This window comes from Phasianus colchicus, chromosome 6, assembly GCF_987193195.1.
Source record: "Phasianus colchicus chromosome 6, bPhaCol1.hap1.1, whole genome shotgun sequence".
NCBI lineage: Eukaryota > Metazoa > Chordata > Aves > Galliformes > Phasianidae > Phasianus > Phasianus colchicus.
The window spans coordinates 48,077,965-48,090,105 of record NC_143441.1 but is presented as its reverse complement, the minus strand read 5'-3'; the positions used below and the strand labels follow the sequence as shown (position 1 = coordinate 48,090,105).

At 44.6% G+C, this 12,141-nt stretch overlaps 1 protein-coding gene across 1 annotated transcript in view; it reads left to right on the top strand.

Annotated features, from left to right (window-relative positions):
- Nucleotides 1–2,761: 2,761 nt before the first annotated feature.
- The window catches only part of LOC116238213 (sodium channel protein type 5 subunit alpha-like), a 206,288-nt gene continuing 196,908 nt past the window's right edge, over nt 2,762–12,141 (top strand). The window contains exon 1 of the mRNA XM_090143202.1: nt 2,762–2,941. The gene's annotated coding sequence lies outside the window, so the exon portion shown is untranslated. The remainder of the gene's footprint in view (nt 2,942–12,141) is intronic.

Sequence of the window (12,141 nt, the reverse complement as noted above, 5' to 3'; positions counted from 1 at the left end):
GGCAGACGAAATGAGGATGGATCTTTCTTGTGCTTCTTCAAGATTTTACAGTGCTTCCTTCTTCCATAAGAAAGAGTGGCAGAGTTGAAAACTTAGAATAGTATTACTCAACAGTGGCTGCAAAGGAGAGAACGGGTGGTTGGGCCAATGGACAGGAACTTCAATGAAAGCTCGGGGGCTTTCCCCTCTGTTCCCTGGCTGTGACACTAAACCTGTGGCACTGCAATGCTGGTGGCTCCCCTATGCCATCACACTTCATTTCTGGGACCAGGCCTGGCACAGTTACTGCCGACTACTAAAGAAGGAATTGGGGAATGAAGTCCCATTTTCAGCCTCATGCATGGCAGTCAGCAAAGTTCTGAGCTTCCTGCAGTGATGCTGATCCCACTGCCCCATAGCTAGCTTTCTGCCCTTTTGAGGATGTCCTTTCCCGTGCACAGCCACCATTCAGCTTCTTATCGAGTGATTAAAAAGGCCCTTCCCTGAAGATTTGTCTTCCTCTGTCTCCTACCTCCTACAACATCCTGCACTGCTGCAGGCTTTCAGGGGTGGTTTTCCCATCAGGAACCTTCCTTCCTGCTCACACCCATCCTCCTCCATCTTCACTCACCTCCATTTCCCTTTGTGTTCTTCTTTTTTTAGTTCCAACCTTTTCTTCCTAGCTTCTTTTCTCCACCTGCTCTTCCCCATGATACACTCCATTCTCTTTTCAGTTTGCATCTATGCCAGTTCTGATCTCCTCATTTGTTAATTTCTTTGAATGCGAGCTTCCTTCTGAATCGAGATCTGCTCATCAATCACCTTCCTAGTGACAAACTGCTGCTTTTTTGGATCATTTTGTAGCATCCTCAGTACTTTGCTGCCTGAACTGCTCCTTTCCCAGCATTTGTGTTGTAGAACTAATATCTAGCCCTCAGCTTCTTTCACAGAAGTGTTTCTTACTGCTCCAGGCTCTTTGCAGAGCAGTATCATTCACTTCAGAGCCCATCACTGGACAAGGGAAGCACTGCTCATTTCTCTGTACACACTATTTTACCCTGCTCAGAATTGTGAGGATTTTTTTGCAGTTCTTCAGAAGTTTCTTTCAATTCTACAACACTGAATACTTCATTATTTCTAGCAAACTGTTGCTCCTCTCTCCACCTATGAGCATCCATTTATGACTGTCTCACTTATTGCCAGGCAGCTTATTTTTTGGCAAAAGCTGCTCTATTTGCTCACTTCCATGTCATGCTTAAAGAATGACCCAGCCTCAACACTTCCTTAAAGATTGAAGCACTTGGAGCAGGAGGTTGCAGGAGCCCTTACATTTGGTTGTGTTTAGTTGTCCATGGGAAAAATTAAGTCCAACTTTGGCACTACTCAGCCTGTCCCCTTCCCCTGGGTGTTGGGGTCCTCCTGTCCTGTCCTATTCCCCAGCAACTCTCCTGTCACATCTCCTTGCTGTCAGTCAGATCCTACCTCCAAACACCCACAACTCCCTGATGGCAACCCATCATATTTCCTCTTTTTCCCCATCCCACCTTCCTTCCTAGTTTTCCCTATTCCACCTTGCTTCCTATCCCACTTCTAACTTTCTCCCCCATTCCTTATTCTCCATTCCTCCTTCCTTCCTTTCCCTCTTAATTTCTCTTCTGTTCTCTCTCTCCACCCCTCACCCTTGCCTATCCTTTCCCCATCCCTCCTTCTTCCTCATACTTCCCTCATCCTACTCTCTTCTCTATCTCTTCACCCTCTCTTCTCTACCCATGTGTACTCACCTTCCTCTCTAAACTTTTTCCCTCTCTATTCTGTCCCACCTCATCCCTTGTCTCCCATCCTTCTTCAGGTGTCCTCACAGCTTCCTTTCTCCAAATCCCCTTAAATTCCTAGTGACAACCCCAAACTTTCATCACAGTTCCATCCCACCTTCTTTCCCAGCCTGCCTTCTTCACCAGTCCTCTGTATCTTCACCTCTTCTTTCCTTCCTTTTCCTTTTCTATCTTTAATCCTTCCTTGTTCCCTTCTGTGCTTCACCCATTCTACCTTCACCTCCATCCTTTCTCCCTATTATCTCCCCCCAGCCTTTCTTCTGTCCCTCAGTACTTTCTTCTCCAGTCTTTCTTCCTCAGCCTTTCTTACCCCTTCCTTCTTCCTATCCGTCTCTCCTCTCCACCCCCCCCTTCCCCTCTCCACCCCCCCCTTCCCCTCTCCACCCCCCCCCTTCCCCTCTCCACCCCCCCCCTTCCCCTCTCCACCCCCCCCCTTCCCCTCTCCACCCCCCCCCTTCCCCTCTCCACCCCCCCCCTTCCCCTCTCCACCCCCCCCCTTCCCCTCTCCACCCCCCCCCTTCCCCTCTCCACCCCCCCCCTTCCCCTCTCCACCCCCCCCCTTCCCCTCTCCACCCCCCCCTTCCCCTCTCCACCCCCCCCCTTCCCCTCTCCATCCCCCATTCGAACATCCCTCCTTTCCCTCCCCATCCCTTTCCACCCTTCCTCTCCACCCTTCCCCTGTCATTCTTTCCCCTCCCCATCCCTCCCATCCTTCCTCCATCCCTCCTCCCCTTCCCCACCCTTCTCTCCCTTCTCTTCCCCATCCTTCCTCCCCCCCATCCCCTCTTTCCCTCCCTCCTCCCACCGGCGGCAGAGGGCGCTGCGCTCCCGGCCCGCCCCAGCCCGGCTTCTCTCTGTAGGGCGGGGAGAGGCGGGAGGTGCCTCCCTTCCCTCCCTCTGCCCTCCCTCTCCCCTCCCTCCCGCCCCCGCCGCCCGGCCGGGGCTGCGCTCCCGCGGCTGCCGCACACGGCGCGGCGGCTCCGAGCCATGAACCCTCCGCGGCGGCCGGGCAGCGCGCCCCGCAGCCGGGCCATTCCCGCGGGACGGACCGCTCGGGGACTAAAACTCTATGGATACAATGAAGTGGCTCTGGGACTCTTGGTTTAGCAGGAATATTTAAATAAACCAATGTAAGTTTCTCTTTTTTGTTTGCTTGTTAATAAAAAAAAAAAAAAGAAAGAAAGAAAAAAAAAAAAGAAAAAGAAAAAAGCATTATGAGAACCTCCCCCTTTCCCCCTTTCCCTCCCCCTCGGAGACGTCCGGTTCCGAGCGAGTCGGAGGAAGGAGGAATTTGTCGCGACGGGGTTTCCCCTTCCCCAAACTTACCCCTCGAGGTGCGACCGGTGCCGTCCCGTCCGGGCAGGGCGCGGTAAGGCTGCAGGAGGGTGAAGTTGGCTCAGCAGAGCTTGCGCCGGGTGTGTGGAAGTGGAGGAGATGTGGATGTAGATATTGTGCCGATGAAAAGTAACTCTGGTTGGGAATTGTCTAGGTTCCGTCTTGCTTCCGCGTCCAGAAGTGCCAGAAAGAGATAACAACGCAGAAAATACTCTGCAAATTGTTTGGTGAATGTCATGTGGTGTCAGATGGCTTTGAATGGAATTTTAGTGGCACGTTTCATGGGGAAGAAATGAGCTTAGATGGTTATTTCCGCGGTGGCAAGAAAAATTAATCGTTCTCGTGTATTGTGAAAGTGTTACTGATGTTACTTGTAAGAACTGACATAATGTATTAAGCATATGTCTTAATAATGCCCTTCTCCTCGAAGCCCTTTGTAAAACACCCATACTTAAAACATTTGGAGTTTTTACCAGCACAAATTAAAAAACTCCGCTCGGCTGAAAGAAGTGTAGAAGGAAAACAGGGAGAGCTGTGCAGCATGCTGGCAAGGTGATAGTGATTTGATCTAAGGCAGCCCCGAGGGGACCGGTGACATACTGGGAGCACCGTAAGTGAGAACGAAGGCTAAATTAAAACAAAAGTTATGCAACCAAAGTGTGGCTGCAACGGGAACAAATCGGACCTTCTCTTTATTTATTTATTTATTCTGGATATATGGGTGAGAAAGTGGAAATGAGCTTCTAAAAAGCAGAGAAACGCGTGAGCTGTGCTCACCTACGGCAACAGGTCTTGTTTTGCCTGGAAAGGATGAACTGAGCTTTGTGAGTGCTTGAGCTGAACCTTTCCATCCGAGGCTGGGGCAGCTGCCGATCCTGCAGAGACAGGCGACAGATCCGGAGCTCGTGGCCCCAATTTCTCTCTCCACCAGGGCGACGAGCTGCTATTCCCAAAATACAGGGCGTATGGTGGAATAAACGCGGCGATTCAAAGAGGATTTGTCAATACTAAAAATAAACAGGCCCGCAGATGTGTCCTAGAGGGTCATGCCCAGTCACTGCGTTTTCAGGGCCGTTCTGCCCATTTCGCGATTTTGCGTGAGCGTGTCCTGTCCAAGGTGCTGAAGTTGATTTTGCTGCTATTTCCCAGGATTTGAGGGCTTTGCACGAGTGGTTTTGGGAGGTTTCTTCTCGCCTTAAGGCGATGCGGTGTAAGTTGGAGGATCCCCCCCCGGGTGGCACGAAGAGGAAGCAGGGATGTGTTTTCAGACACGTATATTTGATCCGTCCTTTTGGCGTGGGAAAGCGGGCCAGGTGGAGCTGCAGATGGATCCAGCAGATCCTATAAGCTTTTGGTGGCAGAGAACTGGAAAGGTCAGAGCTGTAAGGCAGTGAGGAGTGAAACTTCCTCATTCTACTGGACCAAGAATGTGGTGGTTTTGAGTGTCGCTGCTGTTGGTTTGGGTGCCTTGTCTCTGATGAGATGCTTTATTCCAAAAAAGTTTAGGGAGAGCCCTGTGCTGGCTTGGGATAGGAATGATGCAAATGGGACTGGAGTGATGCCCAATGATTTTGATAGTATTTTTGTTCTTCTGGTGTAGCCTCTAAAAGTGGCAAATATGGTTGATGAAGACCTTCAGAAATAGTCAATCCTTAAGGGAAAAAGTGTGTCTTTTGGGGAAAGTGTCTCAAAAATTAAGCAATGGAGTCCTGCACTGCAAATTGTGATATTTTTAGATTAATGTGCCAAAAGCTCTCAGACTTAAGTAGTGGAGTTTATGTAATCTTTGGTATGAGACAGACCACAGTATTGCCAGAAATAAGCGTAGAGGAATATATTATTTGTCTTTGCTTCGAGTTTGATCTTGTAATGTGCTTCTCCTCAGTTCTTGAAATTAATTCTGAATCCATTTATAGTGCAGATGAGTAATTTTTGTCTAAGACTCCAATAGGGTTTTACAAACACAGATGATCTGACTTTGATACCTGTGTTTTTATGGATAAATAGTTCATGCTGTGAGGAGTCCTGTAGGTTTAAAGCACGCAAAAAGTCCATACAGTATGGTAGAGAACTGATGTTTCATATCCTCAGTCACTCGTCGGAGATCACAGAGGAACTCAGTTGCATCATTGGCTGTGTAGCCCAAATACCTTGACCATTAAGGGTATATGTAGATCATGAGGCTTCTTGACTCTGGGTGACAGCTTATGAGGATAGAGTCTAAAAAGTGCAACACAGTGGAAAGCATCACATTCCTGGTCTGAATCAGAAACTAGCCTCCGTTCTTGCTATGATGGACTAACACCTGTGGGACTAGCACATGCCTCACAAGATTTTTACAGGCTACAGAGAACAGTTGAGTGGTAACTTCATTCTTGATTTTAAATGCATAATCAAAATTATACTTAAAATTGTACTGATAGGAAATGACATTCTGAAAGGAGATTTATGAAATAGAACTAGTTTAAATTTCTTCTGAAAATCTTTTTTTTTTTTTTTTTTTTTTTGTATTAGATAGGGATTTATCTCTTCTTGACCATTTTCTTTACTGGTTTCAGTTGTGTATCTTGAAGAAAAGCTCTGTCCATGTATGTGTGGAGAGAACTTGTTAAAGCATGTTGAATGGTTGTTCTGAAATCATGGTCGTGTTTTTTGGAAAGAAACAGATCAATATCTGTTGTTAGCTTGGATTACTTTTGGAACCTCAATATGACAAATACAAAGAGACCTTTTGTTTTCAGAGGGCGGATGCTCAGTTTTTCCTGAAAATTACTACCTTGTAAGTTGTCTCCAATCATCCTCAAGAATTACTCTGAAAAATTATAGGTCTGGTAGTTAAAAAGTGGCAACAAGTAATTTCTCAGTTCTGTTAAATGAAACTCATATTTCACAAAGACAGTATATCTCTGAAGTATATGCTTAACTTCTGCTTCTATTTACATGTTGTCTTGTGCTAGAGTCTTAATCAGTGTATGAAGCAATTTATATTCTAAATTCTATCATCAGTTCTCACTTTTACTGTCTATTTTTGTGCTTATCCCATCGCTGAAGATATTCAAGGCCAGGTTGAATGGGGCTTTGGGCAGGAGGTATCCCAGCTAGATCACTTTTAAAGTCCCTTCCAACCCAAACCATTCTGTGATTCTAAGCTGGAAAAAAATACATGAAGTCAGTCAGGTATATTCCTTGTTTGCCTAGAGTGACTATCTTGTCTGTGCTATCACATCGTTCAGATAAAGATGATAAAATTTGTTTGTTTATCTTTAAACTAATTGTTGTCTTTATGACTGAACTAAAACCCTGATTATTTTTCTATTGATCTTTTAATATTTATTTTGCAAGCCAACCGTTGGGCCCACTTTCACCTGGCTCTGTCTCTTTGGGTTTCTCTTGCAAAGTGACAGTTTCTAAATCAGGAAGGAAATCAGGTCACATTTCTGGCTCTGCAGGACTTATCTCACTGCTCTTCTTTCAAAGTAATTAGAGTTACTAATAATGAGAAAAAGAAAACTTTTTCAGAATTGGTATGTCCCTAACCCGTCTCTCCTTCTGGCTGTTTTTGTGTCACAGAAAAGATAGGAAAGTTTATTGAGGAAGCTCCTTTTGCTCTATGAGGCTGTGACTTCCTTCAAATTGAGCTGCAGGTGATGTGGTCACCTTTACAAAGATACCCTGTGTTTCTTAGATTAGCAGAGTTTATTTATTTATTCCCCCCTCGTTCCTGTATGGTGTTACTGGGCTTCATAGTGGAGCTTCTTAGGTCTCAGCCTGGGAGGAGAACAAGATGCTGACTAAAGCTGTCCCTGAGCAGGCTGGGGAAATACTGGAGGGACAATATGAGCAGAACAGAAAGCACAGCAGTTTTATTAAACACATGTACTGCCAGCAATCACAACCATAGTTTGTGCCCTTCCTATTCAGGCTTCTTACCTGTTATATTTCACTGGAGCATGCTCCCAGGAAAAATGGCAAGTGAAGCACAAAAGTTCCTTCTCCTTTAATACATCCATCTTTGAGGAGATGTGACTCAGGAGGGGTTTCCTCTTCTGTGTGCAAAATTTTCATTGATGTCAAAAGATCCCTTATTTTCCACGGCAAAAGTGTGCTTCCCTGCTCTCTGTAATCAGTGAAGCTGTTTTTGTCTCAATTCTGCATGACAAAAATGGCTTGGTTTTCATTTTTTACTAGTTTTATAATATTACAATAGCTTTTTTTAATAGAAAGGCATCACACATCAAACAATAAAGTTTTAATTTTTCAGAATGTTTCGTTACAAGTGCTGTTAAACACTGAGTTTTCCTTTTTTACTGTACTTAATTAATTTGAAAGTGGAACAATTTGTGCTCTATCCTGGAAAAAATAACTCTGTTCTTTACCAGGTTGTTTATTTCAACTTTCAGCTTGATTTGAACTTTCCTGATTCACAAAGCTTCTGCCAGAGGGGCTTCTTATGGCAATGATGGAAAGTCCTACCAACCAGTTAGAGGTCCTTTATAAAGCTAGCTGGGTTCCTAAGGTTCTAAAACTGCTTTTTATCCAATATATGACTTGCAGATATCTTTCAAATGATGCTTTACTAGATTTATTCTAGCTCCAGTATTAGTATAGAGGGTCTATGGAGTTATATGGGTGGTTAATATTTGAGTGCATAACAGTAAAGGCGGACTGGAGCATGGGTAATTTGTCTGTGATAGAAGCCAGGAGTGTCTCTCAGTAGTCATGGAGTTTGTAGGCTGATTTTGACCATTAAGATGTGGTTTGGGGCTTTAGAGAAGTCTTTCTTTTTGCTGTTTCTGAATGCTTTATATAACACTGAAACATCTGTGCAATAGAAAGGTATGGAAGAACTCACCCATGGACAAATTCTTTCAAGATCCATTAATTGGAGATGGATTAGATAGTCCATTTGCAAGGATTGTATTTTTTTATAATGATTTTTCAGAGAATCTTTTTCTTATTGTAATGAAATAGTCACACTTCCCAAACAAATGGGCAGTTGTTTGTGTCTCAGTGTCTGAATATGTCACCATTCCTCCAGGCTGGCTTACAGCGTGCTGACACAGGGTCTAGAAGTCATAGGAACCAGATGCCCACTTGACCCTGGGTGATCAGAACAGCACATGGGGATCATTTCTACTGATTCTGAGTGAGCAAAGTTCACCCCTGTCAGAGCCAGCTCGGAGTTTGTGCTCTACTGTGAGGCTACTTCGGTCCTCCAAAGAACATTTACTGCTGGGATGTACAGTCATAAAATCACAGAATGGCTTGGGTTGGAGGGGGCTTTAAAGATCATCCAATTCCAACCCTTTTGGTGTGGGCAGGGTTGCCAACCACCAGCTCAGGGTGCCCAGGGCCCCATTCAACATTTGAATGCCTCCAAGGATGGGGAAGACAAGGGCAGACATTGCCTGAGGGAAATCCTGAAAAATACCAAGTTTCCAGAAAGTGTAGTGATGACAATTAAATAAAACCCTCGCCATCGAGTAAAGCTCATAAGGGTGAATGATTCTGTGATGAAATTTTCTTTTTCCCTCCTGATGTAGGCACCAAAAAAGAGAGAGGAATGCTAGGGGGAGGCTTTCCATGGTGATGGGAAGACCTTCAGGTGCCCCTGCATGGCTGGAGATGCAGCACTGACTGTGGAGAAATAATGGGAAAGCTCCAGCCCAGCCTGTACAGCTTGGAAATGCATCATTAGACTGTTACAACCTGACCCTCACACAAGCATTTAGCATCATCTGAGGTCTGCCTCCTTGCCTTCCCCAGGGCCAAGCACATCATCTCCATCTCCTCGCCAGTTGCATCTCAAGCCCCCAACATGGAGAGATGCCTGGCTCCTGTGCTGCTGGAGGCACTCAGAGGGTCCACACATTTGTTAAGCAGAGGGCCAGGTTCTGTGCTCAGCTCCATAAACTCATCTAACTTTGGCACAGCTAATCCAGATTTGCACAGCAGTATCCCTGAGGACTCCCCAGTTTTGCTCTGGGTGACAGTTAGTGTGCCAGTGTCAGAATACATCTGATCTAGCCAGATTCCCTGTCTTGAACCATTAGTTATTCCCTGGCAAAAGTTTCTCAGAAAGAGCTGTTGTATTTGAAAACAATATACAAATTCTATTGCCAGTGCCAGAAAGTAAAGGGATTTTTCCCCCTCCTGTTGAAACTAAATATAATTTGAAAGATAATGTACAAGGATTTAAATATAGTATGCAATTATACATTGCATATGAATAGTTTCTCTCATTTTTAACATGCTTAGATTTTTTTTTTTTGAGTCTTTTTCAGCAGACAGCTGTTAGATAAAGAGAGAAAAGTGAATAGTTGTTATGAAACCACATGACATCGCTAAAGAAAAAAAAAACAGGAATATGTGAGGGAAAAATATAGAATAAATCTTCTCTCTTCCTCTGTTGTTTTTTTTTTTTTCCTTCTTTCATCTTTTCTTAATATTTCAGTACTTCCTTAGCTGAAGTAATATAGTTTCTCAATATAATGTTGTAGGGTCTGCAACAAATTTCCTCTGCATTCTTGTTCCTACTGGGTTCAGTGAGTTTCAAATCAAGGCTCTGAATTCTTCCCAGAGGATGAAATGGGGGTAGAAGCCTTCCTAGAAAAGTCTGAATTCTTGGATTCTTTTACCTTTAATGGAAGTTTTGCTCAAGTTGTACTGGGTTTTCTTTCCTATGAAGTTACCTAAACTTGAAAACCCCAAAGAATTCACTCATGGCCCCATGGTGTCCCAACAAGTGGCAGCAATGTATATGAGTGTCCTGACTTTCTCAGGGTGGCCTGGACAACCTCAAAAACAGTGCTGTAGGTCACACATTCTTATTTTTGAGGAGATATGGTTAAAAAAAAAAAAGACTTGAAACTTTAAAATAATATAACAATAATAATAATTCCTGGTGATGTTCTCCTGGGAACAGGGAGAAATAAATATGAGGTTATGGTCTGAAAACACTGAAAGATTCTGGGCTGCGGTTTTCTGTTATTAATTAGCTAAATTGATATTCAGAACCTGAAACAAGGCTTTTAGGCACATCTCTGGTGCCTAATTCTGACGTTTGTCTCCTCACAGGGTGAATCAGGAGACTTTTTATTGAATGATGCAATGTCAACATAAATGCAACATAAGGGAGAAAGGGGATTTGTTTACAGGCATAAAAGTTCCCTGGATAGTTTAACACTAACTGTGAAAACTACTGAATAGCTGCAAAGCACAGGCTTTAAATGTAGCTGAAGTAAGTTTTCTGGAATGTTTCCAGCACTATTTTAAGGACCTAATCCAGAGCCCAATGCAGCTGAAGGTAAAGCTCCCTTTGACTTTGGATCAGGCATTGTATTTCTAAGCACCATTCTCCTACTTCGAATTTTCTGACGGTGTCTTGCAGGTGTTTTTTGATGTAATGTCTTTTGTATCCCCGTAGTGCCTGGGTTGGTTGAATGTAGGAAAGGACACCACAATGCCGTTGCATTATTCCAGTGTTTCCTGTGGTTAGTCATTCACTGGACAAGCTGCTGCCTGGTTTCCTAAGACTGGTTTTACCATTGCTCTTACTATGTATCTGTCCTATCCTGTAGCATTTCAACCTGTTGGATTATCTGGTTTGGAGATTTGGGACTTGAAGATACTTGAGTTATGCAAGTTTTGTTGAAAGATATTCCTGGATAGAGAGTAGACGGACTCAGAGGAATGCCTTTTTCAACCTGGATGATTCTATTGTTCTGTAGGAAGGTGACTGTAGGGTGATTCAGCCACACAGCTTCACAACAGCTGATCCACCACAGATCTGTAGGGTTGTTGTTCAAAGAACTTTTATTGTTTTGTGCTGTATTGTACTGTATTTTGTTACCCTGCTGCCAGGCCTGTGTCCATTCAGCCTATGTTAACCAAGGTCCTGAGGTCATGCGATGCTGGGTGTAGGGTACATAGGGATTATGATGTGGTTTTAAATGAAACTTAAGGAGCAAAGCTCCAGGATTTCAGCCCCTTTTGAAATCACATTTGTAAAGACCCCATCGTAAAGATTTGTGGTTCTATTAAAGACTAGGAGAGGTGGAAAAGGGACACAGACATTGTCCAAGAGAATCTGGGCTCTCCACTCTAATCTCCCATATATAGGTAAGGATAGGTTCCCCTGCCTGTATGGGGGATGTTTGACTGTGCTGGCACCAAATCAAGTATGAATAAAAAGCATGTATGTATATATGTGTGTTTGTATATACATACATACATACAAATCTCTAAAAATCAGGAATAAAACAGGGATATTGGAAATGCCATTTGCAGCTCCACCAGCTGGGTTGATAACTGCAGGACAAGGGGAAATGGTTTTAAGTTGAGGGGTGGGAGATTTAGGTTGGATGTCAGAGGGAAGTTCTTTACAGAGAGGATGGTGAGGTGCTGGAACAGCTGCCCAGAGAGGCTGTGGATGCCCCGTCCATCCCTGGAGGTGTTCAAGGCCAGGTTGGATGGGGCCCTGGGCAGCCTGCTCTAGTATTAAATGTGGAGGTTGGTGGCCCTGCATGTGGCAGGGGGGTTGGAGCTTCATGATCCTTGAGGTCCCTTCCAACCCTGGCCATTCTGTGATTCTGTGAACACCTTTTCTAACTTCGCTAACTTGCACATTCTCCATTTTGCTGTCATCTGTCACCTGTGGTTTCAGACAGGGATGTGTGCCTGGCTACTGCATAATGCTGCCGCAAATGGGGCTGGAATGCAGTGTGGGGTGTAGAATCACAGAATCATTTGAGTTAGAAAGGACCCTTAGAGGTCATCCAGTCCAACTCCCATACAATGAACAGGGACATCTACAGCTAGGTCAGATATGCTGAGGACCTCCCCAATGCATGTGTATCTTCAAGCAGGGCTGTGGCTGCTTTTCCCCCAACCCTGACCTCAGGCATGGCTATGAGGTGGTATGAGGAAGGGAAAATGGAGGGTGCCCCTGACCCCAGTAATCCCCAGCTGTCACTGCGCCTGCTGGGAGGCACCC